Here is a 6,901-nt window from a genome sequence, read left to right on the forward strand (position 1 = left end):
GGAAAGAAGCCTTCTGAGAAACTGCATTTCGATGTGTGAATGCAACTCACAGAGTTACACGTTTGTCTTCAGTGTTCAGTTTGCTAACACAGTTTTCTGGAAATCTGCAATGGGATACCTCTGAACGTAATGAAGCTTACGGTGACAAAGGAAGTATCCTCAGATGAAAACTAGAAAGAAGCTTTGTTAGAAACTTCTTGGTGATGTGTGAATTCATCTCTCAGAGTTACACTTATGTTTCATGCAGCAGTCCACTATCAGTGTTTTTAAGGAACCTGAGGAGGACTTCTTTGAATCGCATTGAGGCCTGCGGTGATAAAGGAAATGTCATCAGTTCAAATCGTGAAAGAAGCTTTCTGAGAAACTTCTTTCTGCTCTCTGAATTCCTCTCCCAGAGTTACTGCTTAGTTCTCAGGAAGCAGTTTGCTAACACTCTTTTCGTGGAATCTGCAAAGTGAGATTTGGGAGCCCATAGGGGCCCATGGTGAAAAAGGATATATCTTCAGATAATAACTAGAGAGAAGCTTACTGAGAGATTGCTTTCTGATGTGTGACTTCATCACACAGAGTTCCACCCTTCCCTTCTTGGAACAGTTTGCTAACTCTGTTATCTTGTGTTCTGCAAAGTGATATTTGGGAGCTCATTGTGGGCTATGGTGAAAAAGGAAATAACCTTAGATCAGAACTGGAAAGAAGCCTTCTGAGAAACTGCATTTCGATGTGTGAATGCAACTCACAGAGTTACACGTTTGTCTTCAGTCTTCAGTTTGCTAACACAGTTTTCTGGAAATCTGCAATGGGATACCTCTGAACGTAATGAAGCTTACGGTGACAAAGGAAGTATCCTCAGATGAAAACTAGAAAGAAGCTTTGTTAGAAACTTCTTGGTGATGTGTGAATTCATCTCTCAGAGTTACACTTATGTTTCATGCAGCAGTCCACTATCAGTGTTTTTAAGGAACCTGAGGAGGACTTCTTTGAATCGCATTGAGGCCTGCGGTGATAAAGGAAATGTCATCAGTTCAAATCGTGAAAGAAGCTTTCTGAGAAACTTCTTTCTGCTCTCTGAATTCCTCTCCCAGAGTTACTGCTTAGTTCTCAGGAAGCAGTTTGCTAACACTCTTTTCGTGGAATCTGCAAAGTGAGATTTGGGAGCCCATAGGGGCCCATGGTGAAAAAGGATATATCTTCAGATAATAACTAGAGAGAAGCTTACTGAGAGATTGCTTTCTGATGTGTGACTTCATCACACAGAGTTCCACCCTTCCCTTCTTGGAACAGTTTGCTAACTCTGTTATCTTGTGTTCTGCAAAGTGATATTTGGGAGCTCATTGTGGGCTATGGTGAAAAAGGAAATAACCTTAGATCAGAACTGGAAAGAAGCCTTCTGAGAAACTGCATTTCGATGTGTGAATGCAACTCACAGAGTTACACGTTTGTCTTCAGTGCTTCAGTTTGCTAACACAGTTTTCTGGAAATCTGCAATGGGATACCTCTGAACGTAATGAAGCTTACGGTGACAAAGGAAGTATCCTCAGATGAAAACTAGAAAGAAGCTTTGTTAGAAACTTCTTGGTGATGTGTGAATTCATCTCTCAGAGTTACACTTATGTTTCATGCAGCAGTCCACTATCAGTGTTTTTGAGGAACCTGAGGAGGACTTCTTTGAATCGCATTGAGGCCTGCGGTGATAAAGGAAATGTCATCAGTTCAAATCGTGAAAGAAGCTTTCTGAGAAACTTCTTTCTGCTCTCTGAATTCCTCTCCCAGAGTTACTGCTTAGTTCTCAGGAAGCAGTTTGCTAACACTCTTTTCGTGGAATCTGCAAAGTGAGATTTGGGAGCCCATAGGGGCCCATGGTGAAAAAGGATATATCTTCAGATAATAACTAGAGAGAAGCTTACTGAGAGATTGCTTTCTGATGTGTGACTTCATCACACAGAGTTCCACCCTTCCCTTCTTGGAACAGTTTGCTAACTCTGTTATCTTGTGTTCTGCAAAGTGATATTTGGGAGCTCATTGTGGGCTATGGTGAAAAAGGAAATAACCTTAGATCAGAACTGGAAAGAAGCCTTCTGAGAAACTGCATTTCGATGTGTGAATGCAACTCACAGAGTTACACGTTTGTCTTCAGTCTTCAGTTTGCTAACACAGTTTTCTGGAAATCTGCAATGGGATACCTCTGAACGTAATGAAGCTTACGGTGACAAAGGAAGTATCCTCAGATGAAAACTAGAAAGAAGCTTTGTTAGAAACTTCTTGGTGATGTGTGAATTCATCTCTCAGAGTTACACTTATGTTTCATGCAGCAGTCCACTATCAGTGTTTTTGATTAACCTGAGGAGGACTTCTTTGAATCGCATTGAGGCCTGCGGTGATAAAGGAAATGTCATCAGTTCAAATCGTGAAAGAAGCTTTCTGAGAAACTTCTTTCTGCTCTCTGAATTCCTCTCCCAGAGTTACTGCTTAGTTCTCAGGAAGCAGTTTGCTAACACTCTTTTCGTGGAATCTGCAAAGTGAGATTTGGGAGCCCATAGGGGCCCATGGTGAAAAAGGATATATCTTCAGATAATAACTAGAGAGAAGCTTACTGAGAGATTGCTTTCTGATGTGTGACTTCATCACACAGAGTTCCACCCTTCCCTTCTTGGAACAGTTTGCTAACTCTGTTATCTTGTGTTCTGCAAAGTGATATTTGGGAGCTCATTGTGGGCTATGGTGAAAAAGGAAATAACCTTAGATCAGAACTGGAAAGAAGCCTTCTGAGAAACTGCATTTCGATGTGTGAATGCAACTCACAGTTACACGTTTGTCTTCAGTGTTCAGTTTGCTAACACAGTTTTCTGGAAATCTGCAATGGGATACCTCTGAACGTAATAAAGCTTACGATGAGGAAGGAAGTATTCTCAGATGAAAACTAGAAAGAAGCTTTGTTAGAAACTGCCTGGTGATGTGTGAATTCATGTCACAGAGTTACACTTATGTTTCGTGGAGCACTCCATTAACACTGTCTTTGAGGAAACTGAGAAGGGCTTCCTTGCATCGCTTTGAGGCCTACGCTGATAAAGGAAATTTCTTCCGTTCAAAACGTGAAAGAATCTTTCTGAGAAACTTCTTTCTGATCTGTGTGTTCATCTCACAGACTTATAATTTAGACTTCAGAAAGCAGTTTGCTAACACTCTTTTCGTGGAATCTGGAAAGTGATATTTGGGAGCCCATAGGGGCCCATGGTGAGAAAGGAAATATCGTCACATAAGAAGTAGAGAGAAGCTTTCTGAGAGATTGCTTTCTGATGTGTGACTTCATCACACAGAGTTCCACCCTTCCCTTCTTGGAACAGTTTGCTAACACTGTTGTCATGGATTCTGCAAAGGTATATTTGGGAGCTCATTGAGGGCTATGGTGAAAAAGGAAATATTCTCACATAATAACTAAAGAGAAGCTTTCTGAGAAACTGCATTGCCATGTGTGAATGCAACTCTCAGAGTTACACGTTTCTCTTCAGTGATCAGTTTGTTAACACAGTTTTCTGGAAATCTGCAATTAGACACTTCATAGCGCAATGAAGCTTACGGTGACAGAGGATATATCCACAGATGAAAACTAGAAAGAAGATTTCTTAGAAACTGCCTGGTGATGTGTGAATTCATCTCACAGAGTTACACTTATGTTTCGTGGAGCAGTCCATTAACACTGTCTTTGAGGAAACTGAGAAGGGCTTCCTTGCATCGCTTTGAGGCCTACGCTGATAAAGGAAATTTCATCCGTTCAAAACGTGAAAGAAGCTTTCTGAGAAACTTCTTTCTGATCTGTGTGTTCATCTCACAGACTTATAACTTAGACTTCAGAAAGCAGTTTGCTAACACTCATTTCGTGGAATCTGGAAAGTGATATTTGGGAGCCCATAGGGGCCCATGGTGAGAAAGGAAATATCGTCACATAAGAAGTAGAGAGAAGCTTTCTGAGAGATTGCTTTCTAATGTGTGACTTCATCACACAGAGTTCCACCCTTCCCTTCTTGGAACAGTTTGCTAACACTGTTGTCATGGATTCTGCAAAGGTATATTTGGGAGCTCATTTAGGGCTGTGGTGAAAAAGGAAATATTCTCACATAATAACTAAAGAGAAGCTTTCTTAGAAACTGCATTGCCATGTGTGAATGCAACTCTCAGAGTTACACGTTTCTCTTCAGTGATCAGTTTGTTAACACAGTTTTCTGAAAATCTGCAATTACACACTTCATAGCGCAATGAAGCTTACGGTGACAGAGGATATATCCACAGATGAAAACTAGAAAGAAGATTTCTTAGAAACTGCCTGGTGATGTGTGAATTCATCTCACAGAGTTACACTTATGTTTCGTGGAGCAGTCCATTAACACTGTCTTTGAGGAAACTGAGAAGGGCTTCCTTGCATCGATTTGAGGCCTACACTGATAAAGGAAATTTCATCTGTTCAAAACGTGAAAGAATCTTTCTGAGAAACTTCTTTCTTATCTGTGTGTTCATCTCACAGACTTATAACTTAGACTTCAGAAAGCAGTTTGCTAACACTCTTTTCGTGGAATCTGGAAAGTGATATTTGGGAGCCCATAGGGGCCCATGGTGAGAAAGGAGATATCGTCACATAATAAGTAGAGAGAAGCTTTCTGAGAGATTGCTTTCTGATGTGTGACTTCATCACACAGAGTTCCACCCTTCCCTTCTTGGAACAGTTTGCTAACACTGTTGTCATGGATTCTGCAAAGGTATATTTGGGAGCTCATTTAGGGCTGTGGTGAAAAAGGAAATATTCTCACATAATAACTAAAGAGAAGCTTTCTGAGAAACTGCATTGCCATGTGTGAATGCAACTCTCAGAGTTACACGTTTCTCTTCAGTGATCAGTTTGTTAACACAGTTTTCTGGAAATCTGCAATTAGACACTTCATAGCGCAATGAAGCTTACGGTGACAGAGGATATATCCACAGATGAAAACTAGAAAGAAGATTTCTTAGAAACTGCCTGGTGATGTGTGAATTCATCTCACAGAGTTACACTTATGTTTCGTGGAGCAGTCCATTAACACTGTCTTTGAGGAAACTGAGAAGGGCTTCCTTGCATCGCTTTGAGGCCTACGCTGATAAAGGAAATTTCATCCGTTCAAAACGTGAAAGAAGCTTTCTGAGAAACTTCTTTCTGATCTGTGTGTTCATCTCACAGACTTATAACTTAGACTTCAGAAAGCAGTTTGCTAACACTCTTTTCGTGGAATCTGGAAAGTGATATTTGGGAGCCCATAGGGGCCCATGGTGAGAAAGGAAATATCGTCACATAATAAGTAGAGAGAAGCTTTCTGAGAGATTGCTTTCTGATGTGTGACTTCATCACACAGAGTTCCACCCTTCCCTTCTTGGAACAGTTTGCTAACACTGTTGTCATGGATTCTGCAAAGGTATATTTGGGAGCTCATTGAGGGCTATGGTGAAAAAGGAAATATTCTCACATAATAACTAAAGAGAAGCTTTCTGAGAAACTGCATTGCCATGTGTGAATGCAACTCTCAGAGTTACACGTTTCTCTTCAGTGATCAGTTTGTTAACACAGTTTTCTGGAAATCTGCAATTAGACACTTCATAGCGCAATGAAGCTTACGGTGACAGAGGATATATCCACAGATGAAAACTAGAAAGAAGCTTTCTTAGAAACTGCCTGGTGATGTGTGAATTCATCTCACAGAGTTACACTTATGTTTCGTGGAGCAGTCCATTAACACTGTCTTTGAGGAAACTGAGAAGGGCTTCCTTGCATCGCTTTGAGGCCTACGCTGATAAAGGAAATTTCATCCGTTCAAAACGTGAAAGAAGCTTTCTGAGAAACTTCTTTCTGTTCTGTGAGTTCATCTCACAGACTTATAACTTAGACTTCAGAAAGCAGTTTGCTAACACTCTTTTCGTGGAATCTGGAAAGTGATATTTGGGAGCCCATAGGGGCCCATGGTGAGAAAGGAAATATCGTCACATAATAAGTAGAGAGAAGCTTTCTGAGAGATTGCTTTCTGATGTGTGACTTCATCACACAGAGTTCCACCCTTCCCTTCTTGGAACAGTTTGCTAACACTGTTGTCATGGATTCTGCAAAGGTATATTTGGGAGCTCATTGAGGGCTATGGTGAAAAAGGAAATATTCTCACATAATAACTAAAGAGAAGCTTTCTGAGAAACTGCATTGCCATGTGTGAATGCAACTCTCAGAGTTACACGTTTCTCTTCAGTGATCAGTTTGTTAACACAGTTTTCTGGAAATCTGCAATTAGACACTTCATAGCGCAATGAAGCTTACGGTGACAGAGGATATATCCACAGATGAAAACTAGAAAGAAGCTTTCTTAGAAACTGCCTGGTGATGTGTGAATTCATCTCACAGAGTTACACTTATGTTTCGTGGAGCAGTCCATTAACACTGTCTTTGAGGAAACTGAGAAGGGCTTCCTTGCATCGCTTTGAGGCCTACGCTGATAAAGGAAATTTCATCCGTTCAAAACGTGAAAGAAGCTTTCTGAGAAACTTCTTTCTGTTCTGTGAGTTCATCTCACAGACTTATAACTTAGACTTCAGAAAGCAGTTTGCTAACACTCTTTTCGTGGAATCTGGAAAGTGATATTTGGGAGCCCATAGGGGCCCATGGTGAGAAAGGAAATATCGTCACATAATAAGTAGAGAGAAGCTTTCTGAGAGATTGCTTTCTGATGTGTGACTTCATCACACAGAGTTCCACCCTTCCCTTCTTGGAACAGTTTGCTAACACTGTTGTCATGGATTCTGCAAAGGTATATTTGGGAGCTCATTGAGGGCTATGGTGAAAAAGGAAATATTCTCACATAATAACTAAAGAGAAGCTTTCTGAGAAACTGCATTGCCA

This window comes from Rhinopithecus roxellana, chromosome 3 (assembly GCF_007565055.1).
Source record: "Rhinopithecus roxellana isolate Shanxi Qingling chromosome 3, ASM756505v1, whole genome shotgun sequence".
NCBI lineage: Eukaryota > Metazoa > Chordata > Mammalia > Primates > Cercopithecidae > Rhinopithecus > Rhinopithecus roxellana.